This window comes from Podarcis filfolensis, assembly GCF_964270895.1.
Source record: "Podarcis filfolensis genome assembly, chromosome: 10".
In the NCBI taxonomy this organism is placed as follows: domain Eukaryota; kingdom Metazoa; phylum Chordata; class Lepidosauria; order Squamata; family Lacertidae; genus Podarcis; species Podarcis filfolensis.
In genome coordinates, this window is record NC_139612.1 from 39,262,971 (window position 1) to 39,290,961 (window position 27,991).

A 27,991-nucleotide genomic window follows, 5' to 3' on the forward strand; every position below is an offset into this window, starting at 1 on the left:
TATGTCCAGCTGTCCTTTGTCAACAACAAATTGTCACTGTTTTTGTGCTGAATATATGCTGTAAGGTAATTTATGGACCTAATAGGTATCTAAAGCCATTTGCACATAACAAATAGGAGCTTACACAACACAAAACACTGTTGCTGTATGTAGGTTTTTTTTGTTTTTTATCTTATATTTTGGAAATGTGCATCCAGTTTTTTTGTCCTTTAAATTTTTTGGGGGGCCCCCAAGAGAGTGAGGCCCTAAGCTGTAGTTTGTTTAGCTTATACATAAATCAGGCACTGCTTCTCAGGGAAGACAACGTTTCAGTTGGGGGGCTGGTACTGAAAATGTATCCTCTCTAGTTGACATAGGTCTCACCTCTGAAAGAGGAGTGGCTCATGGCTGAACAAAACATGCTGTTTGCAGTATTCACTTGACAACTGCTTTTTTAAAAAGACCAGGTACATGTCTAAAGTTAGAGGAACCAAATCATCCACATAGAAAAGCATGTGAATCTTATGGCAGCAGTGGGGTCAGGGGACCTTGGGTCTGTGAACTGAATGTGGCCTTCCTGGCCTCTGTATTTGAACCTCAGAACTCTCTGAAGACTATTGTTTTCCTGCCCAGAAAGGAATATGGCCCATGGGTGGGGTACATTTTTCAAGCCCCTGTCTTCCAAGTTCCAGCTGAAGGGGAGAAACAATTCTGGGCCAGAAAGCCATGAGGGAGATTGCTAGGTGAAAGGCTCTTTCAGCATTCATCCTGATTTGCTCAGACAAAACTTATGTGGTGGTAAACTATGTCTGGTCTTGACTGAGCATCCATGCTGCTTTGTTTATGGGGTGCTTATACTACAATGAGAATCCATCCTGATTTTTGTGTGTGGTGTTTACAAGTCTTCCCACTAATGGTTTATTCATCCCACGTATTTCAGTGCATTTCCTCATCACTTCCCAAATACAAAAAGTCATTTTTAAAGGGGGGGGGGTTGTTGCACTGGGGCAACAGAGCACTTTAATCAACTTTAATTGTGCAAACCTAAATTTTCAGTACATGTCAGAATCCCTTCCTCAAAATAGTGGTATTCTAGAGGCACTCTTACTTTTTCTAAGCTAATGAAAGCCTTTACATAAAATGTGGGGGAACTATGGCCCTTAAGATGTTGCTGAACTCTCATCACCCCTGGCCATTAGTTAGGCTTGCTGTGGCTGATGGGAGTTGTAGTTCAGCAACATCTGACGGGCAAAAGTTTCATCAAACCTGCTTTACATAGTTTTCAGCCATGATGGGTGGCTATCCTCAGATTCTTTTCGTTCAGCATAGATATATTTGTGGAACCAGTGTGATAGAAGGTATTCCACATTACATCTTGTTTTGCTTTTTGTTCTTGGAAGCCCATTTTAAATTTCTGGATACTGCATTATTGGCATTATAGTCAAAACCACCCCAGGAAAAATACATGGTCAGATACTGCCTTTTTATGATTTATAGGGTGTCTCTGTTTGTGCTGGCTGCTGCATATATATGATTTCAGGCAGAGATAGCTGTAATATAGGTGAGGTCCTGATGTGAAGATAATTTTATTTTATTGCTTTTTTCCTTTTTTCTCCCTTATCAATTGTTTTATTGTAGTTGGATTTTTTATTTTTTTAAAAAAACAACATGATTCTGGCTTTTATGTGATGTGGTTTATACATATCGCATTTTTAGCATTTGCATGTGCAAATGCGATTTGCTGCATACCTTTGAGCCAGTTTGAAGTTTTGCAAAGGCTTTTGGCCATAAGCAGTAACAGTTTGAGCTGACATATCTGATTTTTCCTTCATGAATCACAGGTGCTGCTTAGGAACCTTTGTACTGCCAGTGGGGCCTTTTCCCCACAAGGTTCCTAGCCTTGTGGGGGACGGATTGCTGTTCTGATTGCAGTGGGGAAGGGAAGAGATAAGCCCCCACCTTGGGCCATCTGCAGATGACCATATAGAGTTATGGTGCATTTGGAAGGCCTCTTAAATAGTTGACTACATAAACTTTGCTTTGTGTACCTTTGAGAATTCATCTGCCCTCGTTTTTTCTCAGTGTGTGGGCAGGAGGATATGGGAAGAGTTTCCATTTGTCATTCCCTGAATGATACAGAGGAAAGATTCCAGCTGTCACATCATCTCACAGAGGAAAACTGGAATGCACATCTTTGGGAGCTATGTTCTTGCGGGCGCCAGGTAACTCATATGAGAGCATGGCCCTCCAAAATGGGCAACTTTTGGTGCCGCACACCTGCAGGAACTAAAACAGGGCATCCTGGGATGCAATCAGAAACTGGGGTGGCTTCTATAATTCCGGGATGTTCTGCTCAAATTGGGACAGTTGATGGGTGTGCTGTCATTCACTTAGAACAAGAGAGTCATACCAGCAGACAGGAGGAGAGGGATTGATATGAGTTCCAGAGAAAGAGTGGGATGGGGGGAGGAATATGGCTGCATCAACTTTCACAGCTCCTGGACATTTCAAGGAACATATCCTCCACCATGTCACACCCCTCTTCGTAAGGTCATTCCCTAAGGCCTTCCCAAACTGTTTTTATGGATTGCTGAAGCTACTGCTCCATTGACTGTATGTGGCACTCACTTACTCTGTAATAGACTTCCTTCCACTGATGTTGTTCTTTGGGTTAAAGATATACAGCACTAGAAAATTGCCCTACAATAGCATATTGATAGTTCATTGAATTTTAAATGACTATTGTTTTTCTTTTGGTTTGACTCCTTTTAAATAGAAGTCATTTTGCAATCACAGGATGAAATCTGGAATATAAATCAAGAAACCTCAGCAGCAGTTGCAGAGTGGAAAATGATGGGTCCTGTGTGACATGGTGCCTTATGGTTCCTGTGCATGCATTTAAATACATTTACTAAAGATGTCCCCTTGGAAATTTACTGCCTAGATACCTGGGGAAATGACTGAAGCCTGAAGAATGACCACTAGGAACTCCCACTGAAGTGATTTAAATCCAGAGAAAGATCACTCTAGCAATAAAGTGTTGTGGTTGTGACCTGCCAATGCCCCGGACTCATAAGTGAAATAGCCTAAAGTGGGGAGCACCCTCTAAAAACCATTGAAATGCCCCTTTGGCTGCTCTCTGTACAATCCATACCAAAAATATTGTATCTGAAAATATCCAAAACTGGAATTGACGCTCTGGTGACAACTGGAAGCTGGAGGATGTGCAGGAAAGTGGTGGCTGCTGCTCATCAGCTGTTAGGTAGGGATACTGAGCAGCGTAAACAAGGCCGTGCTGTGCCTTTGTTCTCTCTGGAGCTTCCTCTGCCCTCACTGACATATATTTGGGCTCCAGGGAGGGTTTCCTCATGAGCCACAAGCACAGTGCTGTTCTCTCCTGCCATTTCCAGGTCTGAATTGTTTTGTATTTCCCAGTGCTGCACATACACACAATCAACTTGTGCATCTGTGTGTAAGTGGGGGGATGCCTGTACTGTGTGCTAAGCTTGGTAACAAAAAACTAGTATATGTAATGCTTATAGGACACATGAATGGACAAGAACTTTCTCTCTTGCTCGCTCTTAAACAAGAACAGAACAGCAAAAGGAAACTCCTGCTTCACCCTGGATAGAACTTAAAACTGTCCAATGACACTTTCCACACATAGCCCTCCCCCTTATTTTTATGCGAGAATTAAATAAGTTTCATAATAGAGAAAATCCCATTGCTACAAGATAAACCTGATTCTGTATATAACTCCCAGCAACAGTAGTGTGGCAAGCCAGTTCCAGCATTCCTATGAGGTGAATCCATTCCTCAGTTCAATACTAAACTAATGCACAAATCATGGGAAAACAAATCAGAGATAACTATGCCCTGGCATTGATTTTTATCTTTCAAAGTACGTCATTCATTGTTCCCTTTGGGTTGTTTCTGATGGCAGACCTTCCTTCATTTGAAAGGCTAGACCTTGTGAAGTAGTTTGAAAGCGATCAGACAGACAGAGCCTCTGGGGGTATATGCTGTTGTTTCAGGAGCTGCACACCTCCCACACAGCTCTGCTTAAGAAGTCTCTGTAGTATCAGGTGAGGAAAAGCCTGTCCAAGGCTTTTTGAACATGTCATCCATACTGTGAGAACAAAAAAGGCAGACCTTATAGAAAACACCTGTGGAAACGGAAAGCAATTTAAAACCAGATGAGGAGATAAAACTCCAAAGGTGGATGTTTTACTAGGCTTCTTAATTCTCACTCGAGTTTCTGTTGTGAGTTTTATGAGAAATAGTTGCTGCGTTTTCTTTTCTTTTTGGTAATGAATTTTTCTTTTGATTGGGAGGGTCCTAGAGGACCATAAGGCTGTATTGGTGCAGCAGAGGAATTCTGTATGCACACATTGTTCATCATTTACAATTCACAGAAAATGTATAGAGCACCTCACAAATGTTTCCTTTTCACTCTTGCAGACACTTCAAGAGGAAACTGCATGTATCACCAACCAAACATCTGTAAGCAACAACCTCTCCTTGCTTCCAGTTGAGCATGCCCTTCTGGTCTTAAGAATCTAGAAATGTTAGCATAACTTAAAGATGGGGGAAATCAACATTAATTTCCCCCATTTTTTCCTGTGTGTTTCATTTCTTTTCCTTAAAACCTTACATCTTGAATATCTTCTTTCAAGTGCACTCACAACAAAAACACAACTTTTTATATACCTTGCAATCAATAAGTGTTCAAAGTACTGGGAAACAAGTAACTTTGGACTGAAAGAAGGTATGGGCCTGAATGTGGTTTAAATTTATTAGAAAGCCTGAAAATATACAGTACAGAAGATAACGAAAGTATCTCAGTGTCATGAACTGGCAGGACAATGGAGAGAAGAAGAGGGTGCTGGTGAGGTGTGTAGCCATGACTGGTACACATTGGGGCAATCTGAGGGTGGAGAAGCAGAGATTGGGGTTGTAGAAAGCACTCATGGGGTGACAGAGGATGGCAAACGGATGGAGGTAAGTTAGGGCTGCCATACATCCGAAAATAGCACCTGGGTAGAATTTTCAGAAATTACCGTAGTTAAAATGTCTGGGAAAATCTGGGGTGTATGGCAGCCCATATTAGAAGTGTTGATTTTTTGACAAATTTCCTAAAATGCTCAACAACTTATGTGTCTGGATTTTCACTTTTTGAAATATGACAACCCTAGGTCAGTGCACAGGAACCAGAGGAGCAGGACGCATCACCAGAGCAGCCCCCATCTCCACGAACATGGTGGGGTCTGAGGCGTAGGGAGCAGCAGGAGGGGTGCTCTAGGAGGCTGTGGCAGGCAAGGGCACATAACCCCGCTCCCTAGCTGGCCAGGTGGGGTTGCTAGTTCTGGGAGGAGCTGTGTGATTCCTCAGCTGGAGTAGGTTTGGAACAGGTGAGGGTCATCTGCCTCATCAAGCCTAAATGCTGCAATCTCAGGCAAAGTATGAAAGGGCAGCCGAGCTGAGGTGCTGTGTCTGTTCAACTTCCCATGTTGATGGACCACAGCTTGGTGTCCTAGGAGCTCCTTGGAAATGTCCTTTTGGGGATTGAACTCTGGACTGGCTTCAGAGGTGGGAAACAGGCCTGACTGTTAGACTTGGCCTGCTGTATTGAACCTGGACAATGTTCCCTGATCTGTTGGACTTCTGGAGTACTCATTAGCATTTGCCAGCAGGACTGGACGCCAGGTATGCTGGGGTTCTGGACACACAGAATTGGGAAAAACCAGACTTGTGTGATATTGTTTCAAAGCCTCAAAGTCATTTGCTCTGTGCTTTTATTATTCTGATCCTATAGTGTACAATGTTTGAAGCCTTGATGGAACTGACATCAGGGAGATCTGAGTTCAAGTTAATACTTGCCCATAAGGCAACTGGGTAATGTTTGGCCAGTCAGTGTCTCTCAGCCTTCTATCTTCATAGGATTGCTGTGAGGGTAAGGAGGGGGCATGAACACCCCCTTGAACACTTTGGGGATAGTAGGATAAAATTGTAATAAATAAATAATAAAAATGAATAAGTTTTACTAAGACATTTCGGTAAAGTCATAGGTGTATAGATGTTAGAAATGCAAACATAAAAACATTAGTGCTACCAAACCTTTTTTTAAAATTTGTTTTTCTTAAAGATTTTCTTAGGTCATAGTCTTTTCTGCCAAACAAAGGTTCCATGTTAGGATACAAGAACACACACCTTTTTCTGCTCAAGGACCACATTCTCTTGAGCAAACTACCTAGGGGCACATACCAGTGGTGGCTAGGGCCAACCCACTTTTTCACATTCACCCATGCATGCACATCCATTCATGCTCATGCTTTCTTGCAACCAGTGTGGATGGTACAAGATCAATGTAATGTGACCTGATTGACTAGCTCCAGTCAAAATGCCAGCAGCTGCACTTTGAACCAATTGAAATGACTTGCTGTCCCTATCTTTTGTTAGCTCTCCACAATTTATCTTTTTTACTTTTCAAAGTAGGGAAGTCTGTGGCTAGTCTTTTTCACAGAAGCTTGGGTGGTGTGAACTATTCCACCTTTCCCGGTTCTGTTGAAGCTATGCTTCATTAGAAGAGCATTAGCCCAAAGAGCAATAAATGTGACTTAGTCTGACCAAATGTAAGGGGAAATCTGAGTTATAACAGCTTAACCACAAAATATGCAAGAGAGTATACTTTCCAAGCCCAATGTTAGCTTTGAAATTAAAATGTGATAACTATTGCTGAGTCGTCTGGAAAAGGGCTAAGATGAAATTACTCACACATTTGTGATTTTATTTTTGCATATATTTAAAAGGAGGCTTTAAAAACCATTTTTTCAACTCTCTTGAACTTTACTCATTTTCATTCATGCTTTGAAAAGTGTGTGATGTTCTTGCACTTAGCAAAGTCAATGCATCTACCTTCAGTAGATAAATCCAACTGGCTGTGTTGACCCAAGTAATGTTATTTACTGAAGGACAACAATGTCATCAACAGTTTGTGACATAGCATACTGTTGTCCTATTTACAGCACGTTATCTGATGTGTTCGCCTGTCTTGTGTGACCTTGTTTGAGGAAGTATTATAAGATGGAGAGATTTTATTTTATTTTTTAAATAAGGACTGTGGGGTATGGGTAAGGCACTGAACAGCACAGGAAAGTTGAAGTTTGGTTTACAGATGAAGTTTTATATATAAATCAGTAAATTATACCGAGCTTTTGAAAATTCATCTCATCTCTAACTTGCACTTTGGTCTTTTAGCTAACATACTAGTAACAAGCAATTCAAAGATAGCTGCAATGTGTTGCCTCCAGATATTGTTGGACTGCAACTCCCATCATTCCTGATCATTGGCTAAGGCTGATGGGGGCTGATTCCAACATCATCTGGCTGGCATCCCATTGGCTACCCCTCCTCTAGCTACAATCCCCTAAGGGAATTGCCCACATGTCTCTTCTCAAGAAAAGAAAAGAGAAAAGAAAAAAGGAACTTTGACTGTAGATTCCAAATGTTGACATATAAATATTTTAAATACATAAAAATAAATAAGACATATTTCTAGGAAAAATCATAGCAGTTTCCTAATTCTGCTGGATCTCTGAGGCTCTTGATACAATCGATCATAACAGCCTTCTGGACCGTCTAGAGGAGCTGGGGGCACTGTTATACAATGGTTCCACTCCTCCTTCCTGGGCCGTGTCCAGAAAGTGGTGTGGAGGATGAGTGTTCAGACCCCTGGGCCCTCGCTTGTGGGGTGCCTCAGGGTTCTATCCTCTCCCCCATGCTTTTTAACATCTACATGAAGCTGCTGGGAGAAATCATCAGGGGGTTTGGGCTGGGTGGCCATCAATATGCGGATGATACCCAGCCCTACCTTTCTTTTAAATCGGAACCAGTGAAGGCAGTGAAGGTCCTGTGAGTGCCTGGAGGCGGTTGGAAGATGGATGGCAGCTAGACAGCAGGTGAAACAGCAGTTGAGCTAGCAATTCTGAAAACCCATCCACACAAAAGTTTGTGACTGCATTAGTTGGTGAGGTTCTTGAACATGTTATGTCACTTCAATGAGCAAAGATATTCACAAAAATAATTTGGATGGACAGGTCCAAATACATTAGCTGTAAATGTCCCTGCATTACCACTGAGACTTGCTCATAGCTCCACCTGTTGGAGAAGCAACTACTCTGTATTAACAGCAGGGGTGTACAACTTGCAACACAAGGGTGTGACCCTCTGATTTGATTTTGTGGGGTGCTTAGCCTAGTTTCATGTAGGTGGCAAGGAGAGGAAACTAGGGGGGAGGGTGGCAGAAAAAGTGGGAGAATGGGGTGCTTCACACACTCTGGCCTACCCACTTTTGGTTCTGGCCTCTCTGGCTTGTGGATCACTGGCTAGCTGCAAGCAGTTGGGGATAAAATCACCTAGCTCTGTGGCCCAGTGTTATGAGATTATTTCCAGTTGATGTAGTCTGATGATGTGGGCAGAATAATTGCAGTCATTTGATCACATGCACCCTGGACTTGTTGGTTTAAGATAGTTTGAGTGGGGTGGCCATGCAGGTTCTGAGTGTAATGAATGCATTGTTCCATGATAATATGGTGCCCACTTCCCTTAAAGAGGCTGTGGTGCATCTGCTCTTAAAAGCTTCCAGTGCTATTTGTTTTGGCATACTGTTCACCTACCACACATACACATGGGCAGACACAAACACATGCATCTTTCTTACCTGATCCCAATTAAAAAACCCCACAGAAACTTATATTTAGATTGCAATTTAATGTTAATTGAATTGCTTAAAAGCACACTGATTTTTAGTTTCCCTTTTTAAGATTTGGATAGCATTTCAAAAAGTTCTGCTGCTCCTTTCCCAAAGTCATTTGGTATTTCATATGCCTGCCTCTGTGAAGTATTTCTATCTAGGGTGAATAGGGCAAACCAGCTAAATTGATTCAGAGGTCAAAGGTTAATCTAGGGTTAACATTCTTTCATAATTGCATTCCACTTTCAACCGCCCCAAACAAAACCCTGAGCACACCCCAATTTAGCATATATATGTTTAATAAAAATGGACAGCCTGAGAGCCTTTTAGACCCAGAAATGTATGTTCACATCAGGTTCGCTATTCCCCCCCCCCCCAAATGACAAAAACCAGATGACTTTCTGCATTGTAAGTTCATACTAGCCCTATTTGGTCCTTCATCCCCCCCCCTCCCCTTGTGATAACTTTCACATGAGAGAGAGAAAGTAGGGGCAGGTTAGCAAGCACCACCAATTCCAGCCCATCACATACCTCACCTTTGCAACCCTCCACAAATTGTAAAGTGCCTTTCTGAAGTGAAGACCCTTCGCCACTCATGAAGAGACAAGAGAACAAAATTTGGCAATCATGTCTTTCACCAGAGAATCCTGAGAACTGTAGCTGGGTGAAGATTTTGAAAGTTCACTTCAAGATTACTCAAAGAGCTACAGTTCCCAGAATTCCCTGGAGAAGGGAAATTACTATTAAACTAATTTAAATCTATGTTGCAGATATGCTCTGAAAGATGCTGGAAACAGCAATAAAATGAAAGCAACTGTCTGCTAAGGAAATGATCAGTAGCTGGGGATGTACTAAAAAGTTCAAAGTCTAACATCTTTGGCCTCTTCAGTACATTGCCTGCTCACAGTTTATTGTGCTGACAAAAAAGAAAAGCAGCAGGTAAATGAAGGCTCCTTTCTGTTTGGTAACTTTGTCTCATTTGAGAGCCCTTCATTTCTGAATTAGCAGTGGGCATTACATACCTGAAGCTCTTATGCAGCCTTTCCCAACTTGATGCACTTCCGTTATTTGTTAGACTACAACTCCCATCATCCCTGACAATTGGCCATGCTGACTGGGGTTGATGGGTCTTGTAGTCCAACAACATCTGGTGAACACCAGGTTGGGGAAGGCTGCTCTAATGTTGAGAAGGTTGCTTATAAAATGCATGGGTGGGCTGCATCCAGTCTGCTAAGGCCTTCCTTTTCCCTCTTACCTTCAATGTTCAAGCATTCATAGCGGATCCCATCAACATTACAGGTGAAGCATTGCCTGGCTCTAATCTATGGTATTAATTAATTCATTTAATGAGTACTGATTTATAATAAAAGCAATAATGACTGCTCAATCCATTACTGCCATTATTATATATTAATGCACATTAAATTAATGAATGAAATCATACACATTCTATTACTCTTTAATAAGCAAATATATATTTGTTGTATAACAAAGGGTTCATTATGCTTTTCTATATAACTGTGGCTGATTGACTTGAAACAAACATAATATATCTCTGCTCAAATTGTTTTGATAAAAGATGGTTAAGCTTTAAAATTTCCTCCAGTATTTTCCCTCTGAAACATCCAAAATCCCCTCTAGGGATTATAGTTTTTATTATTTCCCTATACATCATTTTTATAATCATGCCTATTGCTGATTGTATATGCCTGTATATGCCTCGGCACATTTTGCAGCTTTCACTACACCGTAGGCAAAATTCTTCTTTTATTGCTGCTATTTTTTTTCTGCTTTATGTGCCAGAAATATCCACCTGGAAAAGATAATGAATACTGAATATGATCATACTACTTGCACAGATTAAAATTGCATTAGGCAAAGAGAAATGTCTCAGCTAAGCAGGTTTCAGCTAATTTAGACAAAATGTGGATTTCTTGCCCCCTGAGCCTATGTTAGATTTCCAAATTGTTCATTTTAACAAAAGGAAGTTCCTAGTGCTCATTGTTGTGGAAGAAAAGCCTAAAATATGCAGGGAACATGTCAAAAGTTATGAAATGACAAGAGCCCTTATAATCAACCATGACTAGAGCTGCTCTCTATGCTTTGGAGGGGGGAAGTATGCAGTGGGGAGCCTGCTGTACTTGTGTGGCCTCCATGCATGGTTTAGCACTCTTGCCCTGTTGGGCTCTAAATCACATGGGGAATGTTCATGAGCAGGCCATTTAAAAATAAATTTTAACTGAGTGCCTGTAGTTCACCCACACTGTAGCCCCAAAGCACTTCAGAGGTCCCCACTTCAGTTCAGGGCACCTCAGACACATCCCTCTTTGCCTTGGACAAGCCCAGAATCCCTCACTTTCATCAAATTTGGGATCCACCTGAATCTACTGCACATCCCTAGTAATAACATTAAAAGTGATATAGTTTAGTAAACACTGCTGTTGTAGTTAGAATACAGCTACTAACAGTGTTTGAAACAAGGCTCGTGAGTTCATTTCAAATGCTTTTTTGCATAATATACAAAATGTATGTTTACATTTATTACAATGTATTTCATATTTGCAATATCTTGAAATGCCTTATTTTTTCACTTTCATAGTTAGTTTTATTCTATTTTTTTATATACCACATTTCCCACAAACACATCTGTGCTCAAGGTGCAGCCTAAATACAGTAGTACAGTGAGTAACCATGATACCTAATAAAAGTTACAGTATCACTGCAGTGCAACACTAAAAAAATCAACAATTAAAAGTTCACTGGAAATATATAAAAATAAAGCTCAGATAACAATATCCAATAACTTCATATCCAAAAGTGGCCCCAAAGCTGACGATATTGGCACCTTGAAACCCACCCACCAATCTTTAATACCTCAGTTCCAGAGGCCATTTTCATAAGAATTCTCTGTCATCCCTATTTACGGGGGGGGGGGGGGAGATTAAACAGGCCACTAACATGTTCATTAGGCAAGTGTAGATGTAGAATTAAGAACCCCAGTTTCAGAGTCAAACCCTGGTATTTTCCAATCAAACACTGAAAATCAATAGAAGCATAGTATTGGAATGGTTCTAAACAGTATGTGACTTGTACATACAACTTGAGCTCTACACTTTCTTACTTTAAGGTATGGTTAGGATCACTTCCCAATGTGCCACTCATTTTCCCTACTCCAGTCACTCCCAGCACTGCAAAATTAAGAGGAAACACCCCTGTTCTAATTCTAAGAGTTAACCAAAATACTGATGCACAAAAAGCTTTTCAGTTCAAAAGTGATTTCAGAATTTCCAGCTTGTCTGCCAGGAAGACAGCATTGTATTGCAATTTGCAAATCCTGGACAAGTCCCCTAAACTGAGAAAAAGGTCAAGCTTCCATAAAGGACATGCCTTTTCCATTACTCAAGTGAGGTTTCAGTGACAGATATAATTCCCAACTTTGTATCTTTATTCCCAGAAATGGATTCTCCACATATCTATATTTCCGGCGGAGCAGGCTGTTGTTTCAGCTACTCTACCTTTACCCCTCAGTTATCTTCTCTGCCTTAAGTGTTAGTGCTGCTGACAGTGACATTAATATTCTGGATTTCAGAAAGTCAATCTTTGATTATTTATTGCACTCTGACTCTTTTCAAGGATCTCACCAAACATCTTGATTTCTTCTATACTTCTGCAGTGCTTGATCCTTTTTAAAACTTAAGTTTAGCTCACTTAACTACTCACATTGTCAGGCCTAGTTCCTTTGGGATCCATAACTATTCCTCTATTTGGCTTTCCAAAACACAGGAAAGCTCAGATTATTTTCTGGTCATCAAATGGACCAAATTTCACCTCATTCAGCCATCCTTAATATCTCATTCTTATTTTAAAGGTCTACCTTAGGTTAGATGTCTAAATATTACTTATAAAGCAGCTTGGGACAGAGACAGGAGCAGCTATTGCAGGAGTGGCAGTGCAGAGTTGGCCTCTAGGCAGCTGCACCACTACCATTTACCAGAACAGTGCCGTGAAACCAATCAGGTGCACTTGTGCTACCCAAACCTTGCCATTGCCCTTCCTCAGCTGGTAAGCATCCACTGCCAGAATACCAGCTCTGCAGCTGTGCCATGCCATTTTGGCTGCTCCTGGATAGAAATCTGAATGTTCAAGTGTCTGGGAGGAAATGGTCTATGTAGCAACATTAAAAACTCTTCAGTCTCTTCTGTTCCATAAGATTGTTTTCTGAGATATGAGCTTTGGTAGATCAAATGAAATATCAGAGGCAAATTGGTTTATGAGCTGGGAAAGCACTGCAATTAGTGCAGGTTTTTATGTCTTTAGTGGAGTTGTAATACGATACAAAGAAACTGGAAACAAGTTCTGGAGGTAAATGATCAAGGACCAGGGGGCCACACTTAGTTTGGATCATAAAATTGTTTTCCTTATAGCTTGGATAATTCTCTACACATTTCTGTAAGACTTTTGGCTCTGAATCTGTCTGTAGTGGCCCAAAAAAAAGGGGGGGATTCTATCCTGGAAAGCTCCAAAATGTAATCAAAGCCCTAGAAACTAGAGAAATTGATGGCTGATACTGTTCAAAAGAGAAATGCTTCAATATTATTAGGAGTTAAGTGAGCATCTTTACTGTAATGTCCTTGTTGAATTCTAAAATTTGTTTCTGTAGAAACCTTGTTTTATTTATTTATATTATTTGACACCTATTTTCCCTGCATTCAAACAGATATATGTGTGCACATGTATACAAAAGCAAACAGACACGTACCGTATTTTTCGCTCCATAAGGCGCACCGGATCATAAGGCGCACCTAATTTTTAGAGGTTGAAATCAAGGGAGGGGGAATCTTGTCCGCTTCTCCCAGAGCTTCTGGGGCTGCCATGGGAATCCATCCCGCTCGCTGTCTTGGCTTCTTCTTTAGCCGTACACAACCTCTCCAGCCGGGAGAGGCTGTGCGCGGCTAAAGAAGCCATAGCCGTGCGCAGTCTCTCCCGGCTGGAGGGGCTGCATGCAGCTATGGCAATACCCCCACCTCCCGCAAAAGCCCACAGGAACTGCACACCCTTTAAGGAGTGCACGGCTCTTGCGGGCTTTTATACGAGGAGGGAGAAGGGACTGACTGGCCGCGTCAGTCCCTTCTCCCTCCTGGGGAAAAGCCCGAAATAGCCGCGTGGAGCTAGTGTGCGGCTCTTGGGGGCTTTTCCTGCCTGCCTCCCCCCTGCATTCACTCCATAAGACGCACACACATTTCCCCTTACTTTTTAGGAGGGAAAAAGTGTGTCTTATGGAGCGAAAAATACGGTATTTTTGACAAAGATGGAGATAAGCTGGCAATGGGAAATGTTGATGGCTTACCAAAGGGGGCCTTGCAGCACAATCCTGTACATATCTGTTTTGAAATGAGGTGTACTCTTTTCAATAAGGCTTACTCTCAAAGTGTGGATATTACTGCAGCCTTAAAGACGGAGAGCCCTTAATGTCCTCGTTCAGCTTTATCAGGCAGACTTTTATTATGGAGGGGGAAACAAAGGCACAGATGTTTGCAATACATTTTTAAAGAATTAATATATGGAATTAGACAAAGTATATAGCTTAATATCTTTTCACAAAAGCACTGTTTCTTGGGATTGAGTTCTAGAGTGACAGGCAAATGAAGTGAACTGTGAAGTTCTAAATGGCAGCAAAAAGCAGTTGGCTGCTAACTTTGGAGATTCAACTCATCATTCGGAAAAACTTTGACAGTAAGAGCAGTTCAGCAGTGGAACAGATTCCCATGAGAGGTGGTAGAGCAATGGTTGGATGGCCACCTGTCATGGATGCTTTAGCTAAGATGTCTGCATTACAGGGGGTTGGACTAGATGACAGTTGGGTGCCCTCCAACTCTATGATTCTTTCAGTATTTGCTCCAAACAGGCTTATGAGAGAACTTCAGGTGATGAATGCAATTTTGTGTAGTTTTATTAGGTGCTTAGAAGTAGAACACCAAAGAGTTGAAAGCATGTTATATCAGCTTTGTCAAAATATTGTTATTATATTAAAGCATCATGCCTGGTCTGTATCATTCTCCATCCTCCTCGTGTTCTTGTAACACAGACAAGTAAAAATATTTCCAGGAAATCTTAGCTGAGAAGGCTTTTGCGAAACAGTCTCTCTCTTCTAGTTGATGCTCTACAAGTAAAAAGTAAGTGATATCAACAAGGACAGATGATGGAAATAATCCAGAAGAATGTTAGACACACCTAAGTCCCACTGAAACGAAGTGTTAAGTCCCTTTGACATATTGATTTCAGTTTGACTTGACTTCCTCACTTTTAAATAGGAACCAGTGAAGGCAGTGAAGGTCCTGTGTGAGTGTCTGCAGGCGGTTGGAAGATGGATAGCAGCTAAGAGATTGAGGCTAAATCCTGACAAGACAGAAGTACTGTTTTGTGGGGACAGGAGGCAGGTGGGTGTGGGGGACTCCCTGGTCTTGAACGAGGTAAAGATGCCTCTGAAAACCCAGGTGTGGAGCCTGGGAGTCATTTTGGACTCACAGCTGTCCATGGAGGCACAGGTCAGTTCTGTGTCCAGGACAGCTATCTACCAGCTCCATCTGATACGCAGGCTGAGACCCTACCTGCCTGTGGACTGTCTCGTCAGAGTGGTGCATGCTCTAGTTATCTCCCGCTTGGACTACAGCAATGCACTCTACGTGGGAGTTAGACTGCTGCAAGAGTGGAGCTGCAAGAAGGAGATGCCATAGTCTTAAAAATGACACACAAATATGTATAACACATTTATTAAAATAAATACCAGATACCAGTAAAAATTATTTTCATATGTGTGTGTGCAGGGAAGGAGGCAACAGGATTCTAACATGTGAACAGAGCCCATGAATGTACAAATGATATGTGCGTGGGATCTTTGCGCTTGATTGAGAACCCATCCAAAGTCAGGGTCCCTGATTATGCAAGCATTTGTACACTTGTGGGCTCTGCTCAGACCTGGAGGGCAAAGGCAGATTCAGAAGATGCAATCGCCCTCCATATGTGGGGTTGTTGTATGAACAATAATGATTGAATGCGACCAAATCACTATTACTTGACCAAGACTATAGATTTGACCAGATTGTTTGCATACAGTAAGTCACCACGAGTTGGTTTGAGTCTGGCTTTTTGGCAAAAGTGGAAGTGGAACACGTCAATTGATATGGGATTATGCTTTATCTTTATTTGCATTTAATTCTTAATTTGAGTAAGGAATTGGAACACACCTGGCTTTGTTTTCGTCATGTTCTGTTATCTCTTACTCAGTCTCTCTTTTTTTCTTTTGTGTCATAATGTAAGACTATTTCTCCTCTCCCGACACATCAGCTATAATGGACCATTGTCTGCAATTGACAAACTCCAGCCTATGAAAACTTATGCTTGATGTTTTAAGAGCTTTATACTGTTTTAAGAGCTTTATCTTTTATTGTTCTGTGACATCATGGCTGTTCAGCCAATGCCTAACACTTGAAGACTACAGCTGATTTTAGGCTACACCTGAAAGCAAAACATTTGCAAGTGTTTTGTTGTTGTTTTTTTTAAAAAAAAACACAAATAGGCTCCACAGGAAAATGAGGTTTTCTCAGATATTTGCAATTTTTGGGGGAAATTCACCATGGAGCAAATCCCTGCAAACTTACACCCCATTACATAAAGGTAAAGGTAAAGGGACCCCTGACCATTAGGTCCAGTCGTGACCGACTCTGGGGTTGCGGCGCTCATCTCGCTTTATTGGCCGAGGGAGCTGGCGTACAGCTTCCGGGTCATGTGGCCAGCATGACTAAGCCGCTTCTGGCAAACCAGAGCAGCGCACGGAAACGCCGTTTACCTTCCCGCCTATTTATCTACTTTCACTTTGACGTGCTTTCGAACTGCTAGGTTGGCAGGAGCAGGGACCGAGCAACAGGAGCTCACCCCGTCGCGGGGATTCGACCTTCTGATCGGCAAGTCCTAGGCTCTGTGGTTTAACCCACAGCACCACCTGCGTCCCTGCTACATAAATATATCCAATGTCAAATCTGCCAATTTGCCACCTGTTCATACGTATTTCTGATTTGCAACTGAAAACTTTCCATATTTATGGAAGTTAATAATTTACATAATTTTATCAAAAGGAGTATTACTGATCTTGTACATGGGCTCATTGATTTTTGTCAGTATTCTTATTAGTTCATCTTCCCAGCATCATGGCTTCTATTCCTGCACCAATTATGTTTATTCTGCAAACAGCTATTTGACAGAATTTGATAGTTACTAACTTTAGTTCTTTTCTTCTCCAAGAAGGAGTGCTGATGCCCAAAAGAACTATTTGGAATGGATTTCTCCTCCTTGCAGGAATGGAACAATCTTAAGTTTTATATTATTTTACATGAGCACCTTCTGCCAATTCCTTTTCCAACTGCACTACAATAGATGGAAGGAGATCCTATTTTCCTTCTCTCAACTAAAACAAGCCTCTTACAAACCAGTGTGGAGTTGCTCAGATTTCTACAAGTTAGTTTCCAGATACGCATCCACCTAGTTAAGCTTTCAAATGGTACCTTTGATTCCAATACAATTAAGTTTGATAAGATTAATTAGATTTTGTTTAGCATCATGAGATGGAACTTTCCACCTTCATACCAGCAGCTTGTCACTAAGGATAGAGAAATCTGATTCCATTTGCATTAAAAGGCAAACTTTCCACTTTGCACTTTATAAAACAGTACATGAACTGAAACACACATGTCTGAATTTTGAAATGCAGTTCTTCAGCCAAGTCATGTGTACAGAAAAGTATACAGTAGGGTAAAGTGTGCATTTTAAAAAATGATAAATTAGTGAAAATATCATAGGAAAAATGCATTGTATTAGAAGAACCCTTGGGGAAAGTATGTTGGGCAAAATTCCCTGGAAAATTGTGTATATTAGGATAAATTCCCACAAAAATGCTGATGAATTTTCAGGTGGAGGACTAAATTTAAGATTGGGAAAGTAAGAAACTTGTCACCAACTAGAGGTGCTCCCTCTCTGCCAGTGGATCAGCATGTCCACCAATTCCATGGGCCCAAGGAAGCAACAGGATTGCTCTCATGATGTAGCAAAGTCAGTTAAAAACATAGTCATTAAGGGAAATCTTTCTTACCTTTGCTTTGTTCAAAGGATGAACATGTCGCTCTTAACCAATTCAGTTGCTTTAGGTGGGGCATGATCTAGCCAAAACTAAGCACTTTGAAGTTCTGTTGATGAAACATGTACTTAAAGCTCTGCTACTGAAATTAATAAGACTTCAAAGTGTATTTGCATGTCGTATATACCTGAAACAAAGAGTTGGAAAATTTCAGAAGAAATGGGGGAATGAATATCTTATGAAAACAAAAGGACACCACCCAGGGGTAGATTTTTGATTTTGTTTTGTTTTGTTTGTGTAGGAGCAAGCCGGAGTAATAAATCAAGTAAAATTGAGTATTAAGTTATTCATGTTGGCTCAATTTAAACCACTGGAAATGTGATCATACATTTGAGCAGTGATAGCAAATAGGCTTGTACATGTTCTTCCTTCTGCATGTTAGGACTTTGAATATTTGGCTAATGCTTTATCATGGCTGAAGTTGAAAGAGACTAGGTATGTGTGTGAAAGCATAGAGGGGTTTACAAAATGTTTCTACAGGCACATGAAGAGGAAATCCAACACTTTTAGTAGGAAATGTTATCTTAGGTAGGTTCAAACCATATAGTCTTGCCCAAGGCTAAATCTTGCAACGTTTCCACTAAGCCATTCAAATATCTTTTTATAAATAATTAAACCACTCTTCTAATACTAATCTGCTGCAATATTCGTTTCTTGAAGTGTTGAAAATACAACATCTTTCCCATATGAAAACATAGGCTTAAGACTTTCAACCAAGGAGATATTCTCACACAAAAAGCCCCTCTGAGCATCCTTTGTTCTATTTGTGTGGAAGTTTGGATTTTATGAATGCAGGATGGCAAGTCAGGCTTTTAGATATACAGTGTAGTCACAACACACACATACTTTACTTGCACAAATTCAATTATACGTGCTTGGCTCAACTGGTGGCAGTGGCCTTCCCAGTGATGGTTGCAGCAGAGGTCCTCTGCACAGGGCTTCCCTCACTTCCAGCAGGCAGTTTTTGGCTATGCATGATTTTGTGTTTGTGTGTTGCCTCTGGAAAGTACCATATTTTTCCATGTATAACACAAGATGACACCTATTTTTTGAGACTCCAAATTAAGAAATGGTGGGAGATTGCCCAGAGTTTTAAGCTTTTCTTGAGGGGGATTGCTGATAGCTGTTGAGCTTTTTTTTTTGGGGGGGGGGGGTTGCAGAAAATCACTCCCTGCCTGACCAACACTGCCTATCACAACAAATCGTCTGCCAGCAGCAGTTGCCACAGCCACCAATCACCCGCCCAATTGCCACAGCAGCAACCAATCAACAGCAGGCCTTGCCGCATCCACCTGCCCAATCGCCACTGACAATCTCCTGCTCGCAGGTGCAGCCAATCACATGTTCCCCCTCTGAACTATCCATGTATAAGACGACCCCCAATTTCTATCATTTTGTTATAATAGAAAAACATTGTATAATACACAGAAAACTACGGTAAAACTCACATGAGTTGTGACTGTACTGCGACAGCCCTGCCTTGCTTAGCTGGAACAAGATAATACCTGCAACATGTCTCAGGGCCGACTCAGGATTTTGATATGGTTGCCAAACATTATTATTTCTAGTTGTACACCTAGGAACACAGCCTTATACCTGTTCAGATTATTTGCCATCAAGGCCAGTACTGTCTAATTCAACCCACAGCATGTCTCTAGGATCTCAAGCAGAGGTCATTCCCATCAGCTTCTTTTATCCATTTCCATCACCTATCATACCCTTTTAACTGAAGTTGCCAGGGACTGAGTCAGGGACATTTTGCATGCAAACCATGTGTTTTAACCATTGGAGAATGGCCCTTCTTCATTCTGGCATGATATATAGAGTGGAGTGCAATAATCCTTTGGATTTCACACTTCTCCAGTTTTCGCGATGCAGTTCTCAGCTCAAATAATGGACATGCTTAAAAACAAATATTGTAGAAGGTTGCTCTTTGAGCTCAAATACATGTTTAAATATATAGATTTCTTTTTAAAAATCACCAATTGATGCAGAAATGTGACATAAAAACATATGAAGCTGACGCAGACTGGAAAAAGAATCACCCATCCACCCTTTCCTTCTAAAATCAGAAAAGGAAGGTGATGTCTTATCCTTTGGTTTAATCTCAAAACCAGGAATTCAGATCTATATTGCCTCCATCCACAGAGATACCATTGTATTATTGTGGTTAACAGTCACTGACAGACAGATCTATTTCCTATGAATTTCTTAGATCCACTTTCTAAGTTACCTAGGCTTGTGGGCATCATCACGTCATACACAAGTAAACCCTATAACTGAATACATGGTGAATCTGCCGGTTCTTGTTCTCCATGAAATTCTAGTGTGCTTTGCAAATTCAGACTCATAGGTTCTGCCCCATGCAGAGGCTGGCCAATAAATGCTCTCATCATACTCCCCAGGTGCCTTTCCCCAAATAAGATAACTTGATTATGTGTGTGTGATGTAATTTGGCAAGCCCCAGAGAAAATATATATCCTTTTAGGCAATCCAAATTGACTTTGCAACTTAGAAGCATTTATGTTCCTCCCTCCTCACTAATATAGAAAGTGACAATGGAAACTTGAAGAAACAATCCTTCTCACTATTACAAATGTACACATGGTGCAAATTATGGTTTATATACCTAAGCCATTAAACATACTTTCTTGGTATACTTTACCCAGTACAGCTGGGTGTGCCACAAATGGTTTACAAACATGTTATGCACCAATGAGTATATAACTAAACTATGTAGATATTATAAACATTTCCATTTTCATCTAGCAGGTTTTTTCCTTAATTGAGCTAAATTGATTAAGACTTATCAGTTTAATAAACAGATTGCCCTGCCAACTTCTGGCTTTCCTTCCCAGCCCTTTGTTTACAGCACTTCACTGCATATTACAGTCAGATCAGATTTATTTATATGGTGATAGACACACTGTAACTGGAGTAACAGGCCCCAAATAAAAGAGTATTACACGTACCGAGAAGCATAATACAAACAAGACATACAAAACCTTCTATCCATCCAAAACCCACTCTGAGATCAGAACTCCTATCTTGATAGCCAAACTTAAAAAAAGGATACCCTCTTGACCTCTCCCTTCATAGAGTATTCCAATATAATGCTGATCTGGCTACCAGGTAAATGCTTTTCAAAAGGGCAAAGATCTAATCCTTCCTAATGCCATTATATTATATGCAATAAACAAAGGGACTCCTACCAGATCTCGTCACAAGAGGCATGCTCTTTCTTCCAATGGGGTCTGGCTGAATCAACCCTCCATTAATGCTCCTGGCAGGAGATTAGGGTGCACCAGTATAAATGCTCTTCACAATTTAGGGAAGGTAAGAGAGTTTAGATACTTGTTGATCTGAAAAGATTTCCTGTCATCCAAACACAAATATATTGAGGAACAAGTTCCGAAAGAAGGGGTCTTCAACTAACCCCTGAAAATCCATGTCCTTAACTTGTTGTGTGCCCAGTGCAATCCCCAGCCCAGTATAGCTGAAGAAGCGTCTCCACCCCCATTGTTCTGCCCGGACACTGAGGTCCAGCGCCAAGGGCCTTCTGGCAGTTCCCTCACTGCAAGAAGCAAAGCTACAGGGAACCAGGCAGAGGGCCTTCTCAGTAGTGGCACCCGCCCTATGGAACACCCTTCCATCAGATGTCAAGGAAATAAACAACTATCTGACATTTAGAAGACATCTTAAGGCAGCCCTGTTTAGGGAAGTTTTTAATGACTGATGTTTTGATGTATTTTTAATCTCTTGTTGGAAGCCGCGCAGAGTGGCTGGGGAAACCCAGCCAGATGTGCAGAGTATAAGTAATAAATTATTATTATTATTATTATTATTATTATTATTATTATTATTATTATCATCATCATCATCATCATCACCACCACCACCACCACCACCACCACCACCACCATTATATTACACCTCTACATTACGCACTCACCCAGAGCACACCTTCCAGGTGCATCGCCCAACCCCACCTAGTCCTCAGGTTTTCATTCCACATTCATTCCCCCTCTTTAACAGCCGCCATTTTCAAATGATTGTTATAGTGTATTGGTTCCAAAAACTGCAGAAGGTCAGCCGTGCAACTGGTATCATCTATCTTGTTTTCTGATACATCCTGTAAAAACCTTTAGGGGGCTGACCTAAACATCATAGATTGTTTCATGGAGGGTTGAAGTGTGAGGGGGACTTTGAATATTTGGCAAATTTTTTATCCCCTAAATTCAAGGAGAGGAAATTTGTGTGAATGGAGCTCCATTCACAGAAGGCCCTTCCATTCACTCAGTTTTGAGTGATTCGTGTCGCCATGAAAAGTGGCTTCATACATCCCTAAAGAGAGCAAAATATATCTCCCTGAAAAGATGCTAGTGCCCTCTTCATTTTTCTAAACAGTCTAAACATGATGTGATCCTGGCTCTCACTGATTTATGAGGTGTTCAGACTGAGAAGATTTCCTTTGTGGATCCCTGCATGTGAATATGTTTACTGAAATGAAATAGCACAGACTCATTTAGTGCAATCTAGAAATTATGTCCACTAAAATGAAATGCTTGCCAAACTGTTTAATGAAATATTATGAGGAGTTTTAAATAAGTAAGAAAAAAGGGTATATTCCACACACTCAGACTATCTGATTTTAAGTCACTTCCAGTATTGGATAAATGAAGTCTATTTTGAGAGGGAAATTTTGGGAGTGGTTTAACAATCAGTCCCTCTTCAAAGGGAACTTTGGGAAGTCTTAACTCTATGAGAAAATTAGAGGTCTCAGAACTCTTAACAAACTACAGCTCCCAGAATTCTCTGTGAGAAGCGATGGCTGATTGAAGTGTTAACACAATGCTTTAAAAATATGATGTGTGCAGCCCATGTTTAACAACAGCCATCAAACCCTGCACTAGCGTGCTTGTTGACAAAATATAAGCTCAGTCATCCCACTGATACTTGTCAAAATGGACTTGAATAAAACTATTTAAAATATTCATAGTTCATTATGCTTTTGTTTTTAGAATAGCTTCTGAAGTGATATCCTGCAATCATATGGTTGGTGTTCTTACATTCGCATAAACTAAACCGTGACTAGCTTTGTTAACTACTATATAAAGGCCAACATTATTGGGGATGTTTTCTTGGAGTAATTGTTACAAAATAGGCAAAGTAGCAATTAAAAACCGATGGCTGTTCAAGACCTAAGGGCCAAAAATCATGTAACAATAAATGGGTCACCATACCAAGTAAATCTAAAATGCTCCCTGAGAAGCCTAGGCTGTTAGGCCCCATTCTCTAGCAGTTTAGGCTGAAGTTCTTCCATTTTCTTAAAAACTCCCAGGAACTTCAACAGAGATAAACTAAATAAATCCAAGCACTCCAAGTTTAACTGTCTGCTAAAACAAGCTCTTTTAGTCAAGTACATTTGCTAAGCAGATACAGGCATGTCCTTTCTCATGTTCATGTTGCTTTTTTTAAAAAAAAGACTCTGCTATTACCTATATGAGAAAATGGAGAAGGTGATTCAATAAATTCAGCAGGCACAAAGGGGTTTAGAAAGAAATCAAGTACTGCCTGCCATCTAGTGTTCTGACAGAGGATGTGAATACAGATTCTTAGTGGGGGAGTTGAGGGGGTGGAAGTGCATGGCCTTTTTGAAAACAGCATATTCCCTTGAAGAATTTAGGAATTATGAACATATGAACCATCCTTATATTGAGAACAGCAGTGTGTGTGTGTGTAGACACACACACAAACATTATACACATAAAAATCTTACATATGCAAAGTATGTGTGCTATGCCCGAGCAAAGTATCCATGCAACAAATGAACCCTTCTTTTAATGATACCACATTTGTTTCCATTTTATGCAAAATGATGTTAATAAAATATACATTTAGAAGAACCTCAGGTGGGAGCGTTTTGACAGTGGATGCAAGACCAACCTTGGCTTCTATATTGCATGTGCAACTACTATTTGTAATCTTTCAGCCTGTGTACAGCAATATATTTTGTGTGTTTTAGCCTCTCCCACTGTGTAGCTGGGATCATAATGGTTTCAATGGGGCAACCTACAAAACAGTAATCGTGTGCAGTAGTTTATAGTAAGTACTGAGTATTCAAAACTGAGGGAGCAATGGTGACACCAAGTGGCCAGTAAGACTGTGTACTTAATCAAAAACAGTTATGTTCTTCTGCTCAGTGTAAAAATGATTTAAAATATTATCAGTGTTATACCATAGATAAAAATAAATAGGATAACAGTACATTTAAATTGTGCAGCTTAACATTTCTAGATAAGAGGACTAGGGAACATGTGTGCCTTAGTGTAAAAAAACTTTTTCCCCCAGCTTTAAAAGGCAGTATATATTTCTGTGTATCTCCCTCCCCCCTGGTTTCTTGGCACGTGCTACTCTATTAAAAGCCTAACTAATCTGTTTGTTAATATTATGCCTATGTACATTTTAAAGGCTCCGACAGGAAATCAATATGGTGATATTTAAGAATTGTCGTGTTTCTTTTTATGTACAGGAATGAGCGGAAGGTAGGCTACGATTGATTGGAAGATTTTGAGACAGAGTGATTTGTAATCAGTTACCAAGAATTACTCTCTCCCAATTTTTGCATCATAGCAGCAATAGAAAGGCCTTTCCCCCACTATCTAAAATTAGGCTGCTGAGATGATGGAAGCTGTAAGATGGGGGTCCAGGAGAGGATTGTTGTGTGACAGACAGGACTGTGAGTTCGGTTCCGGTACTGAAAACCAATTTCTGGTTTGAGCATGTGCACAGGGGCATCCTGTTCCTTAATTCTGTGTTAAAGAATTCCCTGCCCCTTGAGCCACTACTTTGCACCTGGCTTTGACTGGGTTTCTATTAAAAGTGGGAAGCATAGTTTCTGCAAGCCTGAAGTCAACCATCTATCTAGTTTCTCTAAACTGCCGCTCCAGCAAAATTCAGTTACAACCTACTCCAACTGGCAGTGACAGTCTTGAGGCTCCTCCAGTTGTTTGACAGCAGAACAGACTCCCTCTGAAGTTCCTTGGAGGTTTTTAAGAAGAGGTTGGATGGCCATTTGTCATGAATACTTTAGATGAGATTCCTGCATTGCAGGGGGTGAGATAAGATGGCCCTTGGGTACCTTCCAACTCTGATTCAATAATACTGCTGGCCGCTTGGACACTTTAGCTAACTTTTTTAAAACAACAACAACAACAACCCCCACTTGTGTAACATTCTTCTGTTAAGATCTCTACACAGGGCAGACTCCTGGTCCAACCCTTCCTCTGATCTTCACTAGCAATATACTGTTTACACACCAAGGATGAATAACTTAATATTCAGGTCTCTGCTATCCACCTTGACTGCAGCTCTCTAGCCTTTGCCTCACACCTCCTTCATCAACTGATTTTCCCAATGCCTTTTCCCAACTGGTAGTTATTTTTCTTGACAGCTAAGTGCCCATTCTTCACTAACCAGAACCTCCAGTTTATCAGTCTGCCGTTTCCCAGAGCAATCAAAATGAATTTACCTGATCCAAGACCTGTCTAAAGACTCATTAAAAACAATAGTCTCTCTCTCCCTTTTCAGAACCTGTCACCAACAAGCTACTGCTAAACAGTCCTGCACAACACCTCAATTTTGACAGTTTCATATTGACACCCAGTGCTTTTGTTCTAAAAAAAATGTTCAGGGGTACTCTCTTTTTCCTACCCATATTGAAATACTGCCCCTCAGTGAGGCCAAACTTAGATTCACAAAATGTTTAGGGGTATGCATATCCCTGCGTCCTCCCAGAAAAAAAGCACCGCTGACACCAGTCCCACATTGGGCAAAAATATTCCTGAATTGCAGGGGGTTGGACTAGATGGCCCTTTCCAACTCTACAATTATGTGAAGAGCAACAGAGGTCACATAATTTCCACCCTCCAAAGCACAAAACATAAATAGACAGGCATAGGACCCATCTGCACTATATGTTTAAATCAGTATTATACCACTTTAAACAGTTGTGGCTTCCCCCAAAGAATCCTGCAAACTGTAATTTGTTAAAGCTGCTGAGAATTGTTAGGCGACCCCTATTCCTCTCACAAAGCTATTATTTTCAGCGTGGTTTAATTGTCAGTGGCCTGACCTCTGCTTGATTTTCTTTTCCTCTCCAGTATTTTACTTTGTTCATCGTTATATATTTTTCTGATATTTTGACTAATTTCTATCATGTATTTTATGCATTTCTTTTTTTCTGTATGATTCCAACCACCTAGAAACCTTCATTTAAAGTGGAACAAAGACATAAACAAAAATAACCTGAGATCTATAAACAAGGGTTTTTTGGATGGTACAAAATTTGACCTAAGTACTGCCGATTCCTGGAAAATCAGAAGGCTGTAAATAAAGCGATCTGCTTTGAAAGAGCTTCTCAAGCTGTTAGAGGAATAAAATAATGAACCATACAGAGAAACATTTATTTCCACAGCAAGCAAAATATCATAGATAGCCAGTGGCAATTTCTGGACCTGAGGATGAAATCCCAAATATGTGTAGGAAAGTCATAAGAACTGGTGTGTGTGTCACAAAGTTGTTTTTTTCAAGAAGCCTTCAGGTCAATGTAGTCAAAAGAAAAGATTCAGTGAGGGGGAAAGGTCACCAGGGCATCCATAAGGCATACAAAATAGGAATAATTATAATAATCTTATTATTGAAACCAGACCATGTAAAATATAAATGGTGTATTGACTCAGAAAAGCTGGTGTACTTACATCAACATACTAAGTACTGCACACTTGGTCTTGATAAAATTTTCACCTATTTCACTACAGGAGATTATAATAATCCTCAGTGTAGTTTTTCAATCATGTGCTCAGTTTTTATGGTCCAGTTTACAAAAAGATAAAACAAGAAAAAATTACAACCATACTAACATCTCCCCTAGATATTACCATTGAAATAAATGAATAGCATAATTAAGCTGGAAAACATGGCTTTTTAAAGCAAAATTTCTGTGAAAAAACAACCTGACCCACCTACCTATTTGATCTGCTGACAATCTCTGACAGTCAGATGCATCTCAGTTAGCCAAATCATATTTTACTCTCCTGGGATTGCTTTTGGCAAGCTTTTTCCACGTGGGAGGAAATGTGTTAGGGGAAAAACACATCGGTGAAACTTCAAAGCAGCAGCTTAAGGTGATCTTTTCATTTTCTTGAATGACGAACTGGCTCTACAGTGCGGCTGAAGAGTATGCTGTGCTCTTCATGCCTAAGGTGCCTTTTAGCCTATGAACAAGGTAAATTAATGGAAATCACACTGGAAGCAAGTAAAACGTTCTGGCAGAAATGCTTGTATACTTCGTCTCAAGAATCTTTTGTACTCCTCTTCAAGTCTGGTTCCCTCCAGTTGGTTTGGTCAAATAAGAACCAATGTCTAGATGCATAATGACTGTGTGGAGGTTGGGGCACTACCTCGCACCTCAGTGTGAACAGGGATTCTGCAGCTCTGGCAGTTCTTAAAGCTGATCACACACACAACTTTTCTACCTTTCCTCTAGGAATAAAGCTACAAAAAAGAAAAAAAAAGAAAAAGCAAATGCTTCATGACCACTATTGGGGTTCTCCCATTAATAGCCTGGGTGACATGCAGGTAGGTTCAAACATTATCAAGCCAGAAACTGGCAGCCCGTATAGGTCAGAATAAAGACTTAATACTGCTTCAGAACAATATGTTGTTTTAACAACTCTCAGCTCGTCTCTGTTTAGTACATCTGGAATTTGGGGAGTAGGGGAGGGGAAAATCACGTGAGAGTTACTAGCTTGCCTGACATCTTTCTGGCTTGATTATGAATATAGAAACAGGTCTTATAATGAATCAAAATGGTCTATTCAGCTTGTTATTGTCTACAGCAGCTGTCAGTGGCTTGCCATGGCTTCAGAAAGAGGAGCCTTCCCCAATCCCGGTTGACAATACCTTCCTCATGGGAAGCAGAATTTTCCATGAAGGTGGAAACTTGATTTGACAATTGGCCAACTGAAATAATGTGCCTCCTAAATAATAAATACTTCCAACATTTTACACCT

General features: G+C 40.7%; 1 protein-coding gene and 1 long non-coding RNA gene across 10 annotated transcripts in view; one reads left to right on the forward strand and one right to left on the reverse strand.

The window, feature by feature from the left end:
• The window catches only part of LOC310743323, a 183,655-nt gene that overhangs the window by 107,962 nt on the left and 47,702 nt on the right, over positions 1-27,991 (forward strand). The gene's annotated exons all lie outside the window — the stretch shown is intronic.
• The window catches only part of LOC310743317 (uncharacterized protein), a 141,515-nt gene that overhangs the window by 20,772 nt on the left and 92,752 nt on the right, over positions 1-27,991 (reverse strand). For 5 of the 7 annotated variants that reach the window (XR_014538932.1, XR_014538933.1, XR_014538934.1 and 2 more), the window contains 2 exons: positions 17,874-18,045; positions 13,615-14,891 (listed from right to left, as the gene is read on the reverse strand). The exons of 1 other annotated variant lie outside the window; for it this stretch is intronic. The gene's annotated coding sequence lies outside the window, so the exon portion shown is untranslated. Of the gene's footprint in view, positions 1-13,614; positions 14,892-17,873; positions 18,046-26,945; positions 27,255-27,991 lie in introns of those variants that run through there. One more of the 7 variants, XR_014538937.1, reaches the window with a different exon arrangement.